A 13,502-nucleotide genomic window follows, 5' to 3' on the forward strand; every position below is an offset into this window, starting at 1 on the left:
AAGGTAAAATCACCTAGGAAAAATAGGAATGGAAAGGAAGGTGTGAATAAAAGCAATAATTATAAACCTGTTCCTGATGCTTCTAGGAAAATATGTCATAACTGTGGAAGTTCTAACCATCTGGCTTCTTTTTACAGGAAGAATAAGAATATTAACTCCTTACCTTCAAAGTCAGGAGTTAAGAGTCAGTCTGTTAGATACAAACCACAAAATCCTTGTTTTCATTGTGGTAGTTTATGGCATTCCATTTATACTTGTAAGGAATATAATAGCTTGTACTATGATTATTATCAAATAAAACCTTCTTTGAAGAAAGTTTCCATTGTTCCTTCTAGTGTAAATTCTGATTCAAAGTCTGATAGTGTAAGTTCTGATAAGAAAAATGTTAACATAAACTCTGATGCTAAATCCGCTGCAAATGTTAACAAACTTAATAAGACCAAAGGATCCAAGCAAGTCTGGGTCCTTAAAACCAATAATTAGTGGTCTTTGTGATTGCAGGGCAACAGGAAAAATATTCTAGTTCTGGACAGTGGATGTTCAGGACATATGACTGGAAATAAGGCCCTGCTATCAGACTTTGTGGAGAAAGCTGGCCCAAGTGTTTCTTATGGAGATGGCAACATTGGAAAAACATTGGGATATGGCAATATCAATCTTGGAAATGTCATAATTAAACAAGTAGCTCTGGTCTCAGGACTTAAACACAACCTACCGAGTATAAGTCAAATTTGTGACAGAGGTTATCATGTTGATTTCTTTGAAGAACACTGTGAAATTGTGAGTAAATCTAAAGGCAAAGTGTTCTGAAAGGATACAGGCGTGGTAACATTTATGAAGCTAAGCTTTCAACAAGTACTGATGGTTCTGCAATCTGTCTGATGAGTAGAGCATCAATTGAAGAAAGCTGGAATTGGCATAAGAAACTCTCTCATTTAAATTTTAACAATATAAATGAACTGGTCAAGAAAGATCTTGTGAGAGGATTGACAAACACAGTATTTGCTCCTGTTAGTCCCTTAACAATATAGCAAGAATTACAGAAGGGGGGGTTGAATGGAATTCTTTATCTTTTTCTTGAAATAAAAATGTTCAACTCGATTATAGATATATATGTTTTGATTAGCACAATGCAAAATATAAACTTTAATGAATCAAAACAAGAGTTATTAAAAACAAGAGTCTTTAAAAACTTTCTGGTGGATTTAAACAATTCCACCAGAGATATATATTAATATATCGAGAGAACTCTGTGTGCAGAAATGCTCACAGCTGCTTTTACAAGATAGAACAACTAAGAACACAGGAAATGCTAAAGATAGTGCTTACAAAGATTTCTCTGTGTTTGTTTTTAAGCTAACTTAGTTTTCTTAGTCTTTTATTTGCTAATCTCTTGGTTTATATATATTACCAAGATTACAAAGTTAAAAGAACTGAATAAATATAAAATCTAACAGTCTTAATCTTTGCTGCTTTTCATCCTCTATGTCCCAGTTAATAGGCTTCCACAGTGTTTATATCCAATCTCGACGGCTGTGTGTCAGCTTTCACTGTTCAACTGATGTTTGAATCTTGATATTATCATCCGTCGACTTTCAGATCATCCGTCGATGACTTACTTGATCATCCGTCGACTGCTATTTTGAACATCCGTTAAAAGTCATTTGATCATCCGTCGAAGCTTTGTTAAGCATCCGTTGATAGGTATTTTGGCACTTGACTTCATTTCACTTATACAGAATTACAAGACATTGCTTATGTACAGTTAATCAACCTATTCTGCATATCTAGTTAAAGTCAACATGACTTATATGCTACTACAGATTCTATACAAAGGTGCATACAATACTGTGCTACAAACTTATCATTATATAAGCTACTCACTCGATGGATAATAAATTACTCATCCGTCGGTACTTAAACTGAGTTATCCGTCGGGACTATAATTCTTATCCGTCGAGTGCTACATTATTTCACTAAGTAAAATCTACTTAGATGTTTTGTTTAGGTAATCATCAAGTGCACAACATATTCACAACAATCTCCCCCAATTTATGTCTACTGGAATTGTAGCCATAAATTAAGAGACACTTGATGATAACAAAACATCCCAAACATATATCTTTAAAGATAAGTAGATAAAACTGAAAGTGCTTCAATTTAAACAAGGTATACAAGGTTTGGCTCACAGTCAATTCAAGATGCTCCTCTAGCCTGAGCAGATTTTTCTAGTTCCTTGAAGGTCTGGATCTTCTTCCAAGATTTCTGTTGTTTTCTTCAATTTGATTCTGGAGCTGTCTGTGGAATTCTAATTCATCAGATTCTGAGAGATCTAACATTTCTTGCATTTCCAAAAGAGTCTCATTGCTAGAGATACTCAATTGGTCTTCTAGTCTGAAGAATCTTCTCACACCCTTGTCATCTATGAATTCCATCAGCCAGTAGGGCCTTAGATGCACTCTTCTCCCTGTGTATGGGATGATAAGAGTTTTGGGTAGTGCATCTTTGGCTCTAACACTCCTTAGCTCTTCAATCTTCTTCAATACTAATCTTCTTGCAGTTACATTAAACCCAAAGTTTTTCTTGAAGGATGAATAGACTTTGATCAACACAGCTTGGCTTTCTTGAAGTATCCTGTGAAGAGGCCACTGAATCTCCCTTTCTCCTTTGTACTTGAATACCAACCTTTCAGGTAGGTTTCTGTATGCATCAATTGCCCTTACCTCATCCAGCTCCTCCAGATAAAGGTTTAGGTCTGAAAATTCCTTGATGTCACACAAGTACAAGTAGTCTCCCTTGTTGATCTTGGGTTGAGCTTTGACTACTGCCTTGGATTTGAGAGGTGACAGCTTCACTTTCTTGACTGCCCTTGATTTTGTCCTTCTTGGCTTGGTGAGAATTGGCAAGTTGAAGTCAGGAATTGGTAATTTATCCCACTCTATTGGCTCATCCTTTGGCACAATAGGGCTTTGATGCTTGAGTTTCAGCTTTAGGGGATTCCATTGGAAATTGATCTTCCAATTCCTTGTTTACAATATCCAACTTTCTTTTTGTTCTTTTAGCCAATTCTTTCTTTCTTGGAGATTTCTTCTGTTCTTCAGTCTTCTTCTTTGATCCAGTAGCTTGAGTTGGTTGAGAGGGAATTTGTTGAGAAGAATTCACAGCCTATAGCTTGGTCAGGATAGCAAACTGTTCTTTCTTTTATTTAGACTTCTTTGCATCTAGAGCAGCTTGCCTCTTTTCCTGCTTCAATCTGGCTTTTTCTTCTTCCTTTGCTTGAGCAAATTGTGGATGTCCAGCTACCACACAAATTTCCTTCCCATTTCTGAATATCTTTGCAATTCTATCTCTTGAGGCTGAATCAGCTGGATCTTTGTAGAGAAGAATAGATCTTGACAGAAGCTTCTTTTCATCAGGCTTGGGTGTCTCATACACAGTATCCATAGGGTTCTTCAAAGATGACTTTGGATAGTTTGCCCTTGGTTTAAGAATCATCTTAGCCTTTGTAGTCTTGATGTAGGAAGATTGTCCTTTCTCCTGATAGTTCATGCTCATCTCATTCACATTGATTGGCTTGACAAGAGAGTGATGGATTGCTGACTGATCTGGTTCCTTGACTAATTGAAACTTTCTCTGTATTTTCTCATCAATCTTTTTCCAGTTGATCAGAGTCAACTCTTCTTTATCAGCATCTTTCAAACTCGCTGCTGCTGCATTTATAAGATCTATACCATCTGCAACTGGTGGCTTGGAGATAGTAATTGAAGGTACAATTACTTTGCTGATTTGAACTACAATGTTCTCCCCCTTAGTTGGTCCTTTCTCCCCCTTACTTGATTCTTTCTCCCCCTTTTTGTTATCATCAAGTGAAGGAGTTAGGCCTTGTGCTTTAGCCAGTTGCATGAGAAGATTTGTCTGAGTCTGTTGATTTTGAAGAAGTAGGGCCACTGAATCCTCAATAATTTGAACTCTGGTCTCCAGCTTGGCTATCTTCTTCTCAGAATCTGATTCTCTTCTCAACCTTTGTAATAAATCATGCATGATACCATATGGCATTAGTGAATCCAGTTTCTCAGAGTTGTATGTCTTTAAGTCAGCTATCTCCTTTTTCAATTCATCCACACTGATATTCTGTCCGGAGTGTTGGATCTTCATTAAGTGCAAGGAGTCTAGATGAGCTTTAAGAATAGCCTTGGTACCTGCATCTGAAACTTCCTGAAGGGCTTGCTGAATAGCTGTTACTTGTCTTACCAAGGACACTTCAAATTATCCTGGTGTAAAGTCCTTTGCCCATGCCCATTCAGGTAAACTTAAAGCAGAACTTTGGCCTTCAGCTCCCCCTAAGTTCATGCTTCTATTCAAAGAACTAGAGTCATCATCATCAGAATTTACTCCTAATTCTTCAGATGGCTCTCCAGCTTGAGGAGGCATCCTATTGACAGCAGCTTTATCTCTTTGAAGAGATTTTGTGGTGTGCACTAAGTGTAAAGTCTGCTCTGCCTCCACATTACCCTGAGCAGCCAACAGTTGATAGGCTGAAACAGGGTGAGTAAAAGTGTCAGCATCCAAGGAAATGTTATCAATTACAGCTTTGTAATGTTGCTGAAATTGTCTTTTCTTTTCAGCATCATCCACAATCATTGACTCACTAGCAATGGCTGGCTCCATCCTTATTGCTCCAGTACCTACTTTTCTCTCATATTCTCTCTTTTGTTGCATCAGGGTCTCACCCTGGCTCCCCACCCTCATACCCTCACCTTCACCTACTAAGGTGGGACTCCTCTCACTCACTTTTGCCAATCCTGAATGAATGGATTGCTGAGATTCACTCTTTTCCTCTCCTTTTGCCTGGGAGCAACCCGGCCTCTCACTCAATACACTCTCCTCTCTCAGTCCTAAGAGTGATTGTATTACCACCAAATCTTCTGCACTTGAAATTATTGAAGTTTGAAGTTGTGCAGAGACACTCGACGGATAAATGATATCCGTCGGGTGAGTGGTAAAGCAATCCGACGGATAACTGCTGTTAAGCTTATCCGTCGGGATACAATCACTACTCGATGGATGAGCAATATCCATCGAGAGACTAGAAATGAATGAGGTGGGAAGAGAAACTATTATTGACTCTGTGTTGATTGAAGTTATTTGAGGCACAAATGTCACAATAGAATCAGTAAGAATTGGAAAGTGAGCCAACAGGTCATCTAAAAGATGATGCTCACTTGCACTAGATTTTGGCTTCCCCAACAGAGTTAAAGAAGGGGAATCAGGAATTGAAGTGTTTATCATGTCCACTTCCAGTGAGTTGGTTGGTGAGTATTGTGTTTCAGTGGCTTCTATCAAGAGAGATTTTGGCTGTGACTCCACATTTATTGGAGCCACATCAATCTGAATTTGAGAAGGTGCAGGGACTGTGTCTTTAGCACCAGTTTGCACTAAGTGTGTGTCCTGTGCATCCCCAGTTGTTTTGGATTTCTTCTTTCTAGTGTAAGTTTGGTGTAGGCTTGTGTCCCTAACCCTCTTGGCCTGTGCTCTTGGATGAGAGCTTTGTTCAATAGCCACATCCTTTTGGGAGGATGCAGCTAGAAATGAGCTTCTGTCCTTTTTAAGCACTGCAGTTTGTTGGGAAACTGCAGTGTGGCTAGGCTGGGATTCACTTATCTCTCCAACCTTATCCTTGGGGTTTCTTTAATGTTCACCCCTTCCCTCACCTATCTTACCCTCCTTCACACTCCCCTCTTTGTGTTTGGTAGGATTTTCAACTGGTACCTTTTGAGAGATACCAGAGGGGGTTTTCTTTGATTTGGATTTAAGAATTGCAGTTGTTTTGGCAGCTTTGGTAGGCAACTGTTTGGTCATTGTCACAGTTGCCATAGCTATGCCTGAAGTCAAAGAAATAAAAGGGATTGGAATAGTTGAGAGTGTAGATGAACTTACCTCACTTACCTGAGGTGCCAGCATTACAGGAAAATAGAACATTGGCACATCCTTGTGATGGTTGACTCTGTTCAGATCTGCAATGATTCTTCTCTCTTGAACTCAACAAGCTAATTTGTTGGTTGGGTTCTCAAGTTCAATCTCTTCACAAAGATGGTTAGCCAAAAGCATAAAAAATCTAGCATAGTAAATATTCTTTCCTCTTTTGGCTAAGTCACCTAGTTTATAACCTAACTCATACACAACCAGATCACTTAAGTTGTAATATTTGTCTGTAACTAGCATGTATAGCATGTTAAGCATGGAAATGTTCACAGAATCAAAATTACTGATTTTTCCAGAAAAGACCTTAGTTACTACATCACACAAGTAACTCCATTCCTTCCTAAGACCTAGTCTTCTAATTTCACTTAGTTTTGCAGTAGGAAGTGCATAATGAATGGAATTTAGCATATTGACAATATCAGTGTCAGTGTGTGGTGCAGTAACATTATCATCAGGAATCTTGAAACATGCTTTTATGACATCACTATTGATACAAAAAACATTACCTTTGATGGTCAGAGTGATGGTTTTGTCAGTAGAGTTGTAGATTGCTGTTGTCCACATCTCCTCAACAACTTCACAATAAATTGTGGGTGATTCCAGCATAGCAAAACTTAACTTGCAGTTCTTCACGAAGTCCATCATCTTATGATAGTCTTCAGATTGCTGAATCCCCTTATTGACCAAGGCAGTGAAGTTGTTCTTCTCATAGATGAACCCAGTCTGTAACATGATCTTTACTACGGGTGCCATTGTTAGGGAAGAAAAGCTTGAAGAGAAAGAGGATTTTTGCTTGAGAGAGAATGAAATAAGACAGTTGAATTTGAGAATGATAAAAGAAAATGATTAGAATGAAATAGGCTTTTATACTTTGCTCAAACTCAACGGATAAAAATAATAAAGAGAAATAAATTACCCAATAGAAACTACCTAAAATTACCGTTTTAACGGTTAAGAATTAGACACTTCGACTGCTATTTTGAACATCCGTTGAAAGTCATTTGATCATCCGTCGAAGCTTTGTTAAGCATCCGTTGATAGCTATTTTGGCACTTGACTTCATTTCACTTATACAGAATTACAAGACATTGCTTATGTACAGTTAATCAACCTATTCTGCATATCTAGTTAAAGTCAACATGACTTATATGCTACTACAGATTCTATACAAAGGTTCATACAACACTGTGCTACAAACTTATCATTATATAAGCTACTCACTCGATGGATAATAAATTACTCATCCGTCGGTACTTAAACTGAGTTATCCGTCGGGACTATAATTCTTATCCGTCGAGTGCTACATTATTTCACTAAGTAAAATCTACTTAGATGTTTTGTTTAGGTAATCATCAAGTGGACAACATATTCACAACAACTCCTGATGGTCTTTGTGATTCATGTCAGAAAGCCAAAGAAAGAAAATCTTCATTCAAGAGCAAGACTGAATCATCAATTCTTGAGCCTTATCATCTACTACATGTTGATCTATTTGGTCTAGTAAATGTCATGTCTATTGCAAAGAAGAAGTATGCGTTGGTCATAGTGGATGAGTTCACCAGATACACATGGGTGTATTTCTTGCATACAAAAAGTGAAACTGCATCAATCTTGATTGATCATGTCAAACATCTGGATAAAATGGTCAAAGATTCCGTGAAAGTTTTAAGGAGTGATAATGGCACTGAGTTCAATAATTTGATAATGGAAGAGTTCTGCAAAAGCCATGGAATAAAGCAGGAATTTTCTGCTCCTGGAACTCCACAGCAAAATGGAGTTGTTGAAAGGAAGAATAGAAATCTCATTGAAGCTGCATGTACAATGCTTGAAGAAGCAAAGCTTCCAACCTATTTCTGGGCTGAAGCTGTGCAGACTGCTTGTTTTACTCAAAATGCAACACTCATTAACAAGCATGAAAAAACACCATATGAGATGGTGAAGAAAAAGAAGTCAAATCTGAAATACCTTCATGTATTTGGATGCAAGTGTTTTGTTCTCAAGACTCATACTGAACAGCTATCAAAGTTTGATCTAAAAGCTGATGAAGGAATCTTTGTTGGATATCCACTTTCCACAAAAGCCTTCAGAGTCTATAATTTGAGAACAAAAGTAGTCATGGAATCTATCAATGTCTCTTTTGATGACAAGAAGATTACTGGTCTTGAAGATTTCATTGACCATGATCAGCTGAGATTTGAAAATGAAGACTCAAATTCTGATACTGAAAATCCTGAAAGTCTAAGTCCAGATACTGTAAACTCTGATGGAATAAACTCTGATGTTATTGAAACTGTGGTGGCTACGCCAAGGGAAGATGCACCGATGCAGGGGGAGCATACTCAAGATCCTACCACAGCTCAAGAAACATCAGAACATACATCTGGCTCTTCAAATTTTGATTCGTCAAGTTCTAATGAGCCAAGTTCTGATAGTGCTGAAAATTTAAATACTGAAGACTCCAACTCAGAGAGCATAGTTTCAGGGGGAGCATCAGAAAATGAAAATGAAGATAGCATGGATCATGGGGGAGCATCCAGTTCTAGAGAAAACCTTCCATCTGCAAGGAAGTGGACAAAATCACATACACCTGATTTGATAATTGGAAATCCTGATGCAGGTGTCAGAACTAGAACAGGTACTTCAAATGAATGTCTTTAAAATTCTTTTCTCTCTCAGAATGAGCCAAAGAAAGTGGAAGAAGCTCTTCAAGATGCTGATTGGGTGCAAGCAATGCAGGAAGAGTTGAATGAATTTGAAAGAAACAAAGTCTGGACCCTAGTGCCAAGACCAAAGAATAGATCTGTTGTTGGTACAAAGTGGGTATTCAGAAACAAAACTGACAGTGATGGCATAATTACAAGGAATAAGGCAAGGCTGGTTGCAAAAGGATATTCTCAACAGGAGAGAATTGATTATGATGAAACATTTGCACCAGTTGCTAGGTTAGAAGCCATAAGGATATTCTTGGCTTATGCTGCTCACAAAAAGTTTACTGTCTTTCAAATGGATGTGAAAAGTGCTTTTCTCAATGGAGAATTGGAGGAGGAGGTATATGTAGAACAACCTCCAGGTTTTGTAGATACCAAACATCCAGATTATGTCTACAGGCTTGATAAAGCACTTTATGGACTTAAGCAAGCTCCTAGAGCATGGTATGAGACTTTAGCTCAGTTTCTTCTGGAAAGTGGATTCAACAGAGGGACAATAGACAAAACACTGTTCTACCTCAACCATGGAAAAGACTTACTTCTGGTCCAGATTTATGTTGATGATATCATTTTTGGATCTACAAATGACAAACTTTGCAAGAAGTTTGCCAAACTAATGTAGTCAAGATATCAGATGAGTATGATGGGGGAACTTAGCTATTTTCTGGGCCTTCAAGTCAAGCAGAATGAGGAAGGCACTTTTATTTGTCAAACCAATTACACCAGAAACTTGCTGAAGAAATTTGGAATGCAAGATTGTTCAAGTGCATCCACTCCAATGGCCACTGCAACAAAACTGGATAAGGATACCGGTAAATCAGTAGATATTACTGACTACAGAGGTATGATTGGCTCTCTACTCTATCTAACTACTAGTAGACCTGATATCATGTATGCTACCTGTCTTTGTGCAAGAATTTCAAGCAGATCCAAGAGAACCTCACTTAACAGCTGTAAAAAGAATCTTTAAGTATCTTAAAGGAACAGCTGCTCTGGGATTATGGTATCCTAGAGAATCAGATTTTAAACTAATAGGTTACTCGGATGCAGATTTTGCAGGTTGCAAAATTGACAGGAAAAGCATAAGTGGAAGCTGTCAATTTCTTGGAGGCAGATTGGTTTCTTGGTACAGTAAGAAACAAAAGTCAATTTCCACATCAACTGCAGAAGCAGAGTATATTGCTGCAGGAAGCTGTTGTGCACAGATTCTTTGGATGAAGAATCAGTTACTGGATTATGGGTTAACATATTTCAAAATCCCTATTTACTGTGATAATCAAAGTGCTATTGCTATGACAGGTAATCCAGTTCAACACTCTATGACAAAGCACATCAGCATCAGGTACCACTTCATCAGGGAACATGTGGATGAAGGTACAGTGGAATTGCATTTTGTTCCCACAGATCAACAACTAGCAGATATCTTCATAAAACCACTGTGTGAAGCTACTTTTACAAGATTGGTAAATGAACTTGGAATGGTTTCAGGTTCTTTCTCTAAATCTGCTTAGTCTTGTTCTGTGTTATCAGACTTTATGCTCAGTATTTACATAATTAATCTCATTTAATTGATAAATGTCTTTAAGTACTGACTGTTGTCTGATATATGTTTCTAAACTCTGATAAGTGATATGTCTGTTCAAGTACCTATTCAATCCTATGAGGATAACTGTGCTAGATACGGACCTAGTAGTCTTCAATAAATAAATGATTCCATGTAAGAAGTAATTATTTCAGTGGAAATCTTATGACACTAGCAAATTCTGATAATTGAGCTTAGTTAAGTTTACTTTGTATATCTTATTACTAAGTCACAAATTAGAATAATGCTACTCATCTGTTAAGTTCTGATACTAGTAAAACTGCTGAATGTACTAAGTGCTGATAAACCTCACTTATCAAAAGAAAAAGCAAAAAGATCAAAGAATAAAATCAGGTACTCCTTTGAGATCTAGAGTAAAAATGTGGAAGGGACGACCCAAGTGCATTGCTGGTATTAAGTAAATATGCATTAGAAAAGCAAAATATTTTCTTGGTGACTTTTCACACTCTATGATTACTGGAGAAATACTCTGATAATAGCATAAATTCTGATAAACAGTCGTGACTCACTTACACTGAGAAGCCACTGTAAAATAAAATTTCAAAAGATGCATAAAATTAGCACAAAACAGTTGAGGTGGACTCAAGCATGAACTCATTCATCAGTTGGTTTCAGGACAATGACAGCTCTTTAGCAAAATTTTAGTTATGCCTTATTTCTAAGATGTACTGAAGTGACTCAGACTTTACTCTTTGTCTGTTATTTAGCTTAATGCACACACCAATCACTCCATATGAATGATGAAAATTACTGTGGTGGTCTATGTTATTTTAGATAAACAGTCACTGTGTCACTTTGCACAAATTCTGAGGACAAGTTCTAGTTACACGTTCTAATGATTAAGTTCTGAAGTCTATAACTCAGAACTTGTATGAGGATTTACTAAGATGGACATTCCTTTTTCGAGTTAAGAAATTATGTTTTGATGACTGTTAAGTTCTGATATAAGTCTAAGTTATGATATTACAGTCTAATGTTTTACTTGACTTATCTGTGAATAAAATTTGATAACAGTCTCAGTTAATAATTGAATATGTTGAAGTGGAAGATTAATAGTCACTATGGTTAGGGTTAATGGTATTTGTACCTGAACAGTCCAATATTACTTATTTCTTGTGCGCTTTAAACCATGTTTCCTCTTTCCAATGAATGTTATTCTTTTTCAAAGTCTAGGGAGACGAGGTAGAATTAATTCTACCTGTCAGCATTCAATTTCTTTGCGTCTCCTGGCATTCTCTTGCCTATATAAGCAGCCACTTCACATCAGTCTTTCCATCAAATTCTTCTCACACACTTATCTTCATACTTCTTCTTTCAAAAACACAATGGTCAGATACAACATGTTTTTGAACTACCAAAACTTCAATATGGAGCTAAGCTGTGCCGATTGGCAGCAGGAATGGTATGTCACAGCCATTCCTGAGGAGATATGGGACTCTGTCCCACATGAGGTACTGACACACCTCCTGTTCTTCTATATGGACTACCGTCGCCATCTGGAATGATTGGAGGAGGAAAGGCTGGAAGCTCTCCGCCAGCAAGAGCGAATCATCAGACTCGCCATTCTGTTTGTCGAGAGTAGGAAGAAGAAGAAATGATTTAATCTTGTCTTCTTCCTATTTTTCTTCATCATCAGCTTTGTCAGGCTTCTTAGCTAGGACTAAGGCTGTTGATGTTCGGTTTAGAAGCTTAGGGAAAATCTTGTATAAGTATTGATGTAATTTCCATTTCATAAATGTATTGTCTTGATATATTAATGAAAGTTGTTTTTACTTCAAAATTTTGTCTCTGAGTTATTTTATCTTGTGTTGATAAATCCTGATTGATATTCTGATGATCATATAAATTTTGTTTTATATTAAGTTCTGATTCGTTTTCAGCACTTACTTATCTAATTTATCTTGGTCATTTTCATGTGATGTATTTTCAGAATATTAATGATGCAGTGAAAAATAATTCAATCAGTGACAACGGTTTAAATTTTGAATTAAAACTGTTTCTCTTGATAAATGGAATGGTTTTTCCTTGAAACTAGGCAAATAGGTAAGTAATGATTCCTGTTTTCTCGAGCCCAGTAACTGTCTGTTATTACTGCATGTCTAACAGGTGTCCAACGGTAACATTTTTGTTCAGAATATAAGTACAACAGAGAGAAGATTTCTTTAATCTTTTATTTTCTTCATATTTTATCTCTCTCCTTACTGTTACTCTCTTTCTCTTTATTTCTCACGTTGGTTTTTCATACAGACATTATATCAAACACCTAACAGGCATACTTGAATCTCAATTTTTTTTCACATGGCACCAAAGGATTTAATCATTGATGGAGCTAAGTTTGTCCCCAACAACTATGCTGCAGTTCTTGATCACACTGAAGCTCCATCTGAATTGCACTTTGTGCAAGATCTTCTTGCACATAGTGAGGTTGGGTATGCATTAACACAACCTGAATTCTTTTCAAGCAAACAAGTTCTGAGGTTTTGGAGGACTGGACTTTTTGATGATGGTGGTCAACGTGGAACTCCCAGTATTATCTTCTAAGTGGGTAATTCATCCTTTGTAGTCACTTCTGGTACAGTACGCAGGGCTTTACATCTTCCAGAAGATTGTACTTTCTCAATTCCAGAGGACTCAGCCCTTCGGGAGTTAATGGCTGAATTGGGATATGAAAAGAGTCTGACGAAACTTGGACAGTTGAAACGGGCTAATATTAGAAGAGAATGGAGTTTCTTCTTTGATTGCATCACCAAAGCTTTTGGGAACAAATGTTCGAATTTTGATGCTATTCCAATTATGAGTCAGCACATCGGGTATGCAATTATCAATCAAACTCATTTTGATTTTGCAACTGCTTTAATTGGTTTTATTGGGGATAGGATGACAGAGGATCGAGATGTTGTTTATTTTGCTAGATTCTGTCAACTTATTTACACTTATTGTACTGATGAACCTCATTTAGTCAGCACCCAAACCCCACCTTTTAAGGTTGCAAAATGATACTTTAATGATCTGGTAAATGCTGATACTAAGAAAAAAGTGGTTAGACCATTACAGATTCCTCAGTCTATAAAACAGATCCTAGTAAATGCTGATCCTGATACTTATAGATCTGTTTACTCTGATGTCCAACCAACTCCAAACACCCAAAATCCATCAACCTCAGTACCTACCTCTCATTCTACTCAACCTACCCTCAGAACATATCTCAA

The sequence above is a fragment of the Apium graveolens genome, chromosome 6 (assembly GCF_009905375.1).
Source record: "Apium graveolens cultivar Ventura chromosome 6, ASM990537v1, whole genome shotgun sequence".
NCBI classification, from domain to species: domain Eukaryota; kingdom Viridiplantae; phylum Streptophyta; class Magnoliopsida; order Apiales; family Apiaceae; genus Apium; species Apium graveolens.